Genomic DNA, 12,084 nt, shown 5'->3' with positions numbered 1-12,084 from the left:
TACCTTAGATTTCTTGGGAACAGGAACAATGGTGGCCCTCTTGAAGCATGCGGGAACAGCAGACTGGGATAAGGATTTATTGAATTTGTCCATAAACACACCAGCCAGCTGGTCTGTGCATGCTCTGAGGACGTGGCTGGGGATGCCGTCTGGGCCTGCAGCCTTGCGAGGGTTAACACGTTTAAATGTTTTACTCACGTCGGCTGCAGTGAAGGAGAGTCCGCAGGTTTTGGTAGTGGGCCGTGTCAGTGACACTGTATTGTCCTCAAAGCGAGCAAAGAAGTTGTTTAGTCTGTCTGGGAGCAAGACATCCTGGTCTAAGACAGGGCTGGTTTTCTTTTTGTAATCCGTGATTGACTGTAGACCCTGCCACATACCTCTTGTGTCTGAGCCATTGAAATGCGACTCTACTTTGTCTCTATACTGACGGTTAGCTTGTTTGATTGCCTTGCGGAGGGAATAGCTATATTGTTTGTATTCGGTCATGTTTCCGGTCACCTTGCCCTGGTTAAAAGCAGTGGCTCGCGCTTTCAGTTTCGCGCGAATGCTGCCATCAATCCACGGTTTCTGGTTGGGGAATGTTTTAATAGTTGCTGTGGGTACGACATCGTCAATGCACTTGCTAATGAACTCGCTCACCGAATCAGCGTATTCGTCAATGTTGTTGTTTGACGCAATGCTGAACATATCCCAATCCACGTGATCAAAGCAATCTTGAAGCGTGGCATCAGATTGGTGGACCAGCATTGAACCGACCTGAGAGCGGGAGCTTCCTGTTTTAGTTTCTGTCTATAGGCTGAAAGCAACAAAATGGAGTCGTGGTCAGCTTTTCTGAAAGGAGGGCGGGGGAGGGCCTTATATGCATCGCGGAAGTTAGAATAACAATGATCCAGGGTTTTACCAGCCCTGGTAGCACAATCGATATGCTGATAGAATTTAGGGAGTCTTGTTTTGAGATTAGCCTTCTTAAAATCCCCAGCTACAATGAATGCAGCCTGAGGATATGTGGTTTCTAGTTTACATAGAGCCAAATAAAGTTCGTTCAGGGCCATCGATGTGTCTGCTTGGGGGGGAATATATGCGGCTGTGATTATAATCAAAGAGAATTCTCTTGGTAGATAATGCGATCGACATTTGATTGTGAGTAATTCTAAGTCAGGTGAACAGAAGGAATTGAGTTCCTGTATGTTGTTATGATCACACCACATCTCGTTAATCATAAGGCATACCCCCCCGCCCCTCTTCTTACCAGAAAGATGTTTGTTTCTGTCGGCGCGATGCGTGAAGAAACCAGCTGGCTGTACCGACTCCGATAGCGTGTCTCGAGTGAGCCATGTTTCCGTGAAGCAAAGAACGTTACAGTCTCTGATGTCTCCCTGGAATGCTACCCTTGCTCAGATTTCATCAACCTTGTTGTCAAGAGACTGGACATTGGTGAATAGTATGCTCGGGAGCGGTGCGCGATGTGCCCGTCTCCGGAGCCTGACCAGAAGACCGCTTCGTCTGCCCCTTTTACGGCGTCGTTGTATTGGTTCGCCAGCTGGGATCCGATCCATTGTCCCGGGTGGTGGGCAAAACACAGGATCCGCTTCGGGAAAGTCGTATTCCTGGTCGTAATGATGGTGAGTTGACGTTGCTCTTATATCCAGTAGTTCCTCCCGACTGTATGTAATTAAACCTAAGATAACCTGGGGTACCAATGTAAGAAATAACACGTAAAAAAACAAAATACTGCATAGTTTCCTAGGAACGCGAAGCGAGGTGGCCATCTCTGTCGGCGCCGGAAGTACTCACTTATTCTCTGATGGTATATACTGGGATCATCATATTCCCTCTGATAAAGAGACATCTACTTCCCAGATGAGGCTCTGCCATGTTCTCCAGGCAGACCGCAGTGCACCTCCTGCCACATCACTCCATTAAAGAATCACAATAACTGACTGATAGAATGGATGAGTAAGGCTCTAAGGATGGCAACTGAGATATATAGCACTGTATAAACTAGTTTCTGATTCAGTTAACCTGTCTAGGATCAGCGTGGCGCTAGCGGCACCCCCCCCCCCCCCCCACTGAAAAACCAGTGCCGCGAAATTCAAAATAATTTTTTTTTTTAAATATTTAACTTTCACACATTAAAGTCCAATACAGCTAATGAAAGACACAGATCTTGTGAATCCAGTCAACATGTCCGATTTTTAAAATGTTTTACAGGGAAGACACAATATGTAAAGATGTACATCTATTACCTAAAAACACATTAGCATAATCCACCATCTTTTATTTGTCCACCAACACCAGTAGCCATCACCAATTCGGCTAAACTAAGATATTTATAGCCCCTAACCAACAAAAAAACTCATCAGATGACAGTCTGATAACATATTTATGGTATGGGATAGGTTTTGTTAGAAAAAAGTGCATATTTCAGGTAGATGGCATAGGTTACAATTGCACCCACCGTCACAAATGGACTAGAAAAACTACTTAGAGCAACGTGTTTACCTACTTACTAATCATCAAACATTTCGTAAAAATACACAGCATACACGAATCGAAAGACACAGATCCTGTGAATACAGACAATATTTCAGATTTTCTAAGTGTCTTACAGCGAAAACACAATAAATCGTTATATTAGCATAGCACATAGCACATAGCAGCCCAGCATTGATTCTAGCCAAAGTGAGCGATAACGTCAACATCGCCAAAAATATATTAATTTTTTCACTAACCTTCTCAGAATTCTTCAGATGACACTCCTGTAACATCATATTACACAATGCATATAGAGTTTGATCGAAAACGTTTATATTTAGCCACCAAAATCATGGTTAGACAATGTGAAATGTAACTCAGCTGGTCAGAATATGTCCTTGCGCCACTTAGACAGTGATCTACTCTTATACATAAATACTCATAAACGTGACTAAAAAATATAGGGTGGACAGGGATTGATAGACAATTTAATTCTTAATACAATTGCGGAATTACATTTTTTAATTTATCCTTACTTTTCAATACAATTTGCGCCAAGCGAAGCTACGTCAAAAAACATGGCGTCCTAAGCCACTAAAATGTTTCGACAGAAACACGATTTATCATAATAAAAATGTCCTACCTTGAGCTGTTCTTCCATCAGTATCTTGGGTAAAGGATCCTTTCTTGGGAGTAATCGTCTTTTGGTGGAAAGCTGTCCTCTTGCCATGTGGAAATGCCAACTGCGTTCGGGATCAACTGAAAAGCGTGCCCAACTATTCACATCGTTTCAAAAATAAATGTCCCAAAATCGCTATAAATTGCTATAAAACGCTTTAAATTAACTACCTTATGATGTTTTTAACTACTAAATACTTATTTTCCACCATAATTTGCAAATAAATTCATAAAAAATCCTACAATGTGATTTTCTGGATTTTTTTCCTCATTTTGTCTGTCATATTTGAAGTGTACCTATGATGAAAATTACAGGCCTCTCTCATCTTTTTAAGTGGGAGAACTTGCACAATTGGTGGCTGACTAAATACTTTTTTGCCCCACTGTACATGTACAGTTGAAGTCGGAAGTTTACAAACACCTTAGCCAAATACATTTAAACTCAGTTTTTCACAATTCCTGACATTTAATCCTAGTAAAAATTCCCTGTCTTAGGTCAGTTAGGATCACCACTTTATTTTAAGAATGTGAAATGTCAGAATAATAGTAGAGAGAATGAATTATTTCAGCTATATTTCTTTCAACACATTCCCAGTGAGTCAGAAGTTTACATACACTCAAATAGTATTTTGGAAGCACTGACTTTAAATTGTTTAACTTGGGTCAAACTTTTCGGGTAGCCTTCCACAAGCTTCCCACAATAAATTGGTTGAATGTTGGCCCATTCCTCCTGACAGAGCTGGTGTAACTGAGTCAGGTTTGTAGGCCTCCTTGGTCGCACACGCTTTTTCAGTTCTGCCCACAAATTTTCTATGGGATTGAGGTCAGGGCTTTGTGATGGCCACTCCAATACCTTGACTTTGCTGTCCTTAAGCCATTTTGCCACAACTTTGGAAGTATGCTTGGGATCATTGTCCACTTGGAAGACCCATTTGTGACCAAGCATTAACTTCCTGACTGATGTCTTGAGATTTTGCTTCAATATATCCACATAATTTTCCTACCTCATGATGCCATCTATTTTGTGAAGTGCACCAGTCCCTCCTGCAACAAATCACCCACACAACATGATGCTGCCACCCCCGTACTTCACGGTTGGGATGGTGTTCTTCGACTTGCAAGCATTCCCCTTTTTCCTCCAACCATAACGATGGTCATTATGGCCAAACCGTTCTATTTTGTTTCATCAGACCAGAGGACGTTTCTACAAAAAGTACGATCTTTGTCCCCATGTGCAGTTGCAAACCGTAGTCTGGCTTTTTTATGGCAGTTTTGGAGCAGTGGCTTCTTCCTTGCTGAGTGGCCTTTCAGGTTATGTCGATATAGGACTCGTTTTACTGTGGATATAGATATTTTTGTACCTGTTTCCTCCATTATCTTCAAAAGGTCCTTTGCTGTTGTTCTGGGATTGATTTGCACTTTTCGCACCCAAGTACGTTCATCTCTTAGAGACAGAATGCGTCTCCTTCCTGAGCGGTAGGATGGCTGGGTGGTCCCATGGTGTTTATACTTGGAAATTGCTCCCAAGGATGAACCAGACTTGCGGAGGTCTACAATTTTTTTCTGAGGTCTTGGCTGATTTCTTTTGATTTTCCCATGATGTCAAGAGGCACTGAGTTTGAAGGTAGGGCCTTAAAATACATCCACAGGTACACATCCAATTGACTCAAATTATGTCAATTAGCCTATCAGAAGCTTCTAAAGCCATGATATAATTTTCTGGAATTTTTCAAGCTGTTTAAAGGCACAGTCAACTTAGTGTATGTCATCTTCTGACCCACTGGAATTGTGATACAGTGAATTATAAGTGAAATAATCTGCCTGTAAACAATAGCTGGACAAATTACTTGTGTCATGCACAAAGTAGATGTCATAACTGACTTGCCAAAACTATAGTTTGTTTACAAGAAGTTTGTGGAGTGGTTGAAAAACAAGTTTTGATGACTCTTCCGACATCAACTGTAACTGTAATCCCTTGTTTGCAGTAGAATCAATATCATATTGATCACTGAGTAATTATATAATCATATTGGTATTTATGCCAGATGAAATTCATTTCCATACATTAATTTTCTCTCTAATAACTCTAGTTCATCTTGAGTAGTGTGCATGATCGTATGAGCTGGTATGATAGAGGTAGACAGTCTTTAATAATATAATTACATTTCATACATAATAGCATTTCATTGGGAAAGGTTCCAAGTTCATCTTGTTTCTTTCACTGTGTTCTCATTGCATTAGATATAGTATGTTAATTCTGAAAAGAGCAGATAGCGGATAAATTATTTGAAGTCCAGCAATGAACTTCGTTAGTCACAGGCATGCACACATGAACACAGACACACCCAAGTGCCCATACAGTAATAATGTGCATGTGTGAACACACATGTGAACTTGCAAAAACACCCACACACACACACACCCACGCACGCACGCACGCACCCACCCACCCACACACACATGCACACACACACACACCTACACACGCACCTACACACGCATGCACACACACACGCACACACGCAGGCACACACACACACACACACACACAGACACACACACACACACGCACATACACACACAGCCCTTGGACATGTCTCATTAAATTCAGGTGAGCAGATTCATTAAAACGTTATTTAAATCCCTCAGGACTGTAATCTGCACCACTGGTGTGCCTGTCACACACACGAACGCACGCACGCACGCACACACACGCACAGACACACACAAACATACACGCACACAAGAAAACTGCATTGGAAGGAATGGTGTTGGAAGAATTTGCAGGTAAGCAGAAACATTGGTGTGACCTGTATACACAAGCACACCAATGGGGCAGTCACCGCATACACTACCGGTAATACAGTAGGAAACACCTCCACATCTGTCATACTCCAGTCTGTTTAATTTCAATACAGTGCAATATACCTCTACCAATGTTTGTTCTCTCCAATGCTTAACATTCAAAGAAGAATTGCTAATGGTTAGTTTTTTTCTCAATTTGCAAAACCTTGGTTCCTCCAGACACCCCTTGTGTGTCTCAGAGTTGACCTTGTGTGTCCCTATCTCCTTCCACCCCTACTCTCATACTCCCATCTTACCCTCCCTTCCCAGCTCCTATACTCCTGCACAACCACAGACCTGACCTTCAGTGGGCCTGTAATTGGTGTACCAGGGGTACGCTTTGTTAGCCTCGTGTAATTTCTGCAATAACTTTACTGATTGCCTGACACTGTCCTACACTGTGAGCCGCTCCGCCATGCTACATTGAGGATAAATCAGAGAGGAACTTAGCTGGAGCTGAGAGGAGAGGTCACACACCATGGGGCTATCTAACGACTCAATGGAATTTTGCCACATTCAATTCACTGAAAATGTAGTATGGTTTTCACTTTATAACAGAGAAGTAGATGGGGCTTTTATGTTCAATTCTATGTAGTGTTTGGCTTTTTTCAATTTTTATCTCGTTTTTCTTGAACATCATGTAGAGATTTTCCAGCAGGTGTTTCTAAAGGTGACACACACCTCTGCAATACATTGAATCCAACATTGAAACAAGAGTTGAAACCAATTGAAAGAGACTCTATGGTAACGTCTTTAGTTCTCACGTTGTGTTTATTTTGAACTTTTCTGAGAAAGAGTGTACGACCTCCCACTCAGTGCTGGGGATTCTAAAGGTGTCACCACTGACAAAGCTGATATGTAGGAGTCACGTTTCAGTTATTATTCTTATTGAACATTTTCCCACCTATTTAGGATAGAAACTGAAACGTGAGGCGTGGTTTGGTACAAGATTTCAGGGGGAAATCATGAAAGACATCGTGAGATGTAGAGATAGTGAGCAAATGTTTTTGCATTTTTTACTACGTTTGCTTTTTGACAGTTACTGATGATGGATTATATTGTTAGGCCAAAATGTTTTTATGATTTAACGGGTGAAAGAGAATATAAAAATCCAAAAATAATGTAAAACAGCAAGTTCTCAGTCCACCCACCCAACACAGGGAACAGGCTCTGAACAGGATATGAGAAAGAGAGAAGGTGAGAAAAAAGAAAGAATGAGAAAGAGAAAAAAAAGGAAAAGGAAACCATCCCGGGTGCTGCGAGGCCCTCTCCTGACCTTCACGTGGGTGCCGAGGCAAATTGCATTAGAGAATGACATGTCATTCATCTGGGCTGTACTTGGAGGATCATTTAGCTAATTTAATGATTCATAAGTTTAACACCTCTTAATAATTTCATTTGGCCCCCGCGTGATTGAAATCGTGGCGAGTGAGCTGCGTGTGTGGCGCACGGAGGGAGGCAGATGAGATGAGCTTGGCTGTCTGTCTGGATGTTGGAGGGAGATAGAGGATGGAGGGAGATGAGATGAGCTTGGGTGTCTGTCTGGATGTTGGAGGGAGATAGAGGATGGAGGGAGATGAGATGAGCTTGGGTGTCTGTCTGGATGTTGGAGGGAGATAGAGGATGGAGGGAGATGAGATGAGCTTGGCTGTCTGTCTGGATGTTGGAGGGAGATAGAGGATGGAGGGAGATGAGATGAGCTTGGGTGTCTGTCTGGATGTTGGAGGGAGATAGAGGATGGAGGGAGATGAGATGAGCTTGGCTGTCTGTCTGGATGTTGGAGGGAGATAGAGGAGGGAGGCATATGAGATGAGCTTGGCTGTCTGTCTGGATGTTGGAGGGAGATAGAGGATGGAGGGAGATGAGATGAGCTTGGCTGTCTGTCTGGATGCTGGAGGGAGATAGAGGAGGGAGGCAGATGAGATGAGCTTGGCTGTCTGTCTGGATGTTGGAGGGAGATAGAGGAGGGAGGCAGATGAGATGAGCTTGGCTGTCTGTCTGGATGTTGGAGGGAGATAGAGGATGGAGGGAGAGCAAAAGAGAGAGAGAGGAGAAGAAACTTCCGGAGGATGGTAGATCAGTCTATTACCAGCCTGACCTTTTCCCTCCTCTGGATCCACCATTAGAGGGGAAATGTGAAAGTAAACCATTGATTAACACAGTTATCCAGCCTGGTAGGAGAAAGACAAAGGAAAAATATGTTCATACATTAGGAAAATGCCCTGCATTATTAATGTAAGGATTTGTTTTAAGTGGAGAGCCATGGCGATCCTGTTTTATATGGGATGTATAGTGAGAACTCACACTGGCACTAGAGAGGGGAGTCAAATAGAAGAGGACTACTGTGATATTTACTTTAAACCATGGAGGGAAAAGGCTGTTCATACCATTTGATGATTGCAAAAATGTCCTGAACTGTTTCAGGTTTTGGAAAGTAATGATCTTTGCCTTGATACCTTGATCTGCGTGTAAATATGAACTACATGGCAATGCGGTGGGCCTTGACCTTCTATAAACACTGTGTTATTACAAATGACAGCCAAAATCCTGTACATGCAAACTCTCAGCAGTTTCCAAAGCCTTACAAAAAAGTGTTTTCAATGAGTCAAGTTGCATGCATGCAACTATTGCATAAATATAATGAATAAAACTGCACGGTCAGGTACTTGCATGAACATTGTGGGACTTTTTGATGTTTCACGTTCACATTTCACACCGTTTCTTATAATGGTGAATGTATTGTGACAGCAGCTTGGAACAATCTGTACCGCAGAGTTGTGTAAGATCACCTAACTAGGCCACAGTGCTGGTAAAGAACATGAACATATTTAATAATATGGGTAATGGTGTCATCCACTGAAACTCATCACAAACTGTCGGTTTGAGGGCAGGTTGGCATTTATTGGGATGACTCATGTACTGGAGGCAGCTCTGCATAGTCTACTAGCTGGCACAGCTACAAAGTCATAAAATCTGTCATCAAACCTAACCTTAACTCAGACCACACGGATAACCTTATGCCTAACCCTAACCTTATATGAAGACCCCAGCAAAAATGATTGTTTTAATGAATTTTTACAATATATAGCCAATTATGACTTTGCTGCTGGCCCACGTAGTGGAAATCGCTCATCTCTGCCTCCAGGACAAGATTTATCCCAATAAACGTCAACTTGCTGTTTGTGCAACCACTGAGGACAGACCATGGTTGCAAAGAGAACAGAACAGGCCAGGGTGTGATATAGGCTGATAGTCAGAGTGAGCTGACCACAGCACGTTGACTGATACCTCGTAGGAGGAGAGGAGAACACTGAGCTGAAGGCTGAGATGGTGGTGGTGGTGACACACACTCCTCCGGTCGGTAATACACTCCTCCGGTCGGTAATACATTCCTCCGGTTGCAGTTATGGTTGCAGTTTCGGCTCGGCGCTCGTGTCTGTTTCAGATCTTCTACTCTCGGTTCCCAGGGGTTAGTGACTGTGTGATGGCCTACTATGAGGTCCACACTATCAGAGCCACATCAATACAGATTTCCTGGTCTGTTTTGACCTCTGGAATGAAAAAAGGGTTCTAGTATAATTGTCACTTGAGGGGACAGTGATTGCATGTGTAAAAATGGCTCCATTGTATGATGGGTAAAATAATGAGTGTGAACATTTCTTCTTAAGATAACTTTATATTATTTCATAAACTGTTTTACTGTGACACTTGGTGCATTAATAAGTACATGAAGTCAAATCCCATGCCAATAGCTATAACAGAGCCTATAATGGCTTCACGAATGAAAACATGCTATAAGGCACCTTGCAGGCCCTTGGCCCCAAACATTCAGATCACAATGTATTATATCAGCAGCAGCTGCAGATGAGTATAGGACAGAATCATGTACAGAGCAGAGTCTTATTCAGATTGAATTTAAATGGGATTTTTCCCTTCCTCACCATACGTCTCACATCTCCTTACAAGCCCACCGAAGCCTATTAGCTTTGACCTTGTCTGTTTGCCATTGACTGTTCTCTCCATACCTCGTCGCCATCTCATTCTCGATGGCCCCAAAGACACAAGGTCAAGACAGACCCACCTACATTCATCTCAATCTCTTTACAGAGACCAGGAGCTTGGTGGATTGTTGTGTTAACACGCGGGGCTGCCAGAACAGTGGAGGACCTCCAGACAATCTTGGTGGGCCCAGCTCCAATCTACCCATCCAGGACGTGATGCTTATCTCCAGTTTATCTGGGAAGAGAAGAGAGGACTCCAATTGTGTGGGCCCTATGTTGTCATGATGGACAAAGAGAGTCTATTAAGTTCATGATTTAAGGGTTTGCAAAGATGAGATGCTGAGATGCTATGTGTCAAAACAAACCAAGCCACAGCTGGCACCTGTGTGTGTCCACGTATACGCACACATGCTCACATTCCATCTGTCAAGGCATCCGATATCCCTTTCACCATAAACATCTGCTTTACAGCAATGTATCTCTCTCTCTGATTCTCTCTCTCGTTCTCTCTCTTTCCCTTTCTCACTCACACACACATACAGTACGTGTATGATGCAGAGACAACATCATCTTTATATGATTCTCATAGCATACTGGCTTTTGGTTGCGTGTTGTAAGGTATGTGAAACAAACGAGACCAACAACCACACTTTAGCGTTTTCAACTTAAACTTTATGAAGCATTTAGCTCTGGATTACTGAACATCCAAGTCCAATTCACTTTGAAATCCACCCAAATGTTCTTTTTGTAGGGAGATCAAAAAGCACTGTAGCAATTTATTTGCAATAAACTTTCACTGGGTCCCACAGAAATGCAGCTCCGTGGACCTCCGACCTCCGACTATTCATCTTCAAAACAACTTGGCGTGTCTATGCTCATGCCCACAGAGGGAGGGAAGCACCAGAGGGGAAATGGCTGAGAACTCTGTAGTGGTTTTGGTGGGAGACCCTCGTGTAGATTGTGTATGCACTTAAAATGCATCTGTGAAACTCCAACCTATGTAAACGGCTTAAGAAAATAAACACGTCTTCTATTACAAATAAACGTTGGTATGGAATACAGACGTGGGGCCGCAGTCTTGGCTTTGGTGACTACCTGGGGAGAAAAATGAACTACAATTTTTATAAATGGAGTTTTCTTGGAAGTCAGGGGAACTCAGGGAATTCTCACTTTGAGGGTCTTGGACATCAAGGGTGTGTCTGGCCTGTTTATTAAGGCAGGTTCCCAACAGCCACAACCCCCTAGCCAAACACCCTTTACTCAACCGACCAAGCCCCCTAACTCAACAGGGTGCACCTGGAGGACATAGAACCCTGTGTTTAGCTCAGATGAATCTGTAGACCCTTTTTCAACACCTCCTCCATGGTACATGTCATTTCTCTCCCCCTCAGAGTATGCCTAAGCAGGGGCTGGAGAGCATGGCAGAGTTAAGCTCAACAGTGACAAGCTATAGTGTTAGAGAACACAAAGATGATAGACACACACAGACACAGACCGCATTACAAACACGTATACATGCACTCCTTGTTGATTAGTGCTAATTGCTGTTTAGTTGGGATGATTATTGCTTCTGTTGAAGTGAGTGGTGTTGAAGTAGAAGCTTTTGCTGATTTGATGGCTGTTTATGGGTGTATATATCCAGGTCTGTGGTTGGCTGCAGCTTTGGCCAGTATTTAGCTACTCATTTCTGTTTTAATTGCTTCATCTCTTCCACCTGTACATGGAAGAAGAGATGGAAAGGTTTCTCCCCTCTCGCTGACGAACACAGCAGGCTTTGAGATGTCAGCCGGTCTCTTTAACGGGCCAGTGACAGCTTCCTCCTGTCACAACTCTGACTTCCTGTACAAACAGAGCCTCATTAAAATCACCACCCTGGTCTGTGGGCGGGCCTCCTGGTCCTCCCCTCCAATTAAGCGCAGTCCGGACTGTCGCCGTGATGACTCCCCACTTTGAGTTAAAAAGCAGGCGCTCTGGGAGCTAACGCCGTGTGTCAAAACATAATTATGATTTCACCCGATACCCCTGTCCAAAACTAGAGGGAGGGAAGGAGGGAGAGAGAGAGAGAGGAAGAAAGAGAGAAAGAGAG

This window comes from Salvelinus fontinalis, chromosome 4 (genome assembly GCF_029448725.1).
Source record: "Salvelinus fontinalis isolate EN_2023a chromosome 4, ASM2944872v1, whole genome shotgun sequence".
Classification (NCBI taxonomy): Eukaryota; Metazoa; Chordata; class Actinopteri; order Salmoniformes; family Salmonidae; genus Salvelinus; species Salvelinus fontinalis.
This window is presented reverse-complemented; position numbering follows the sequence as displayed.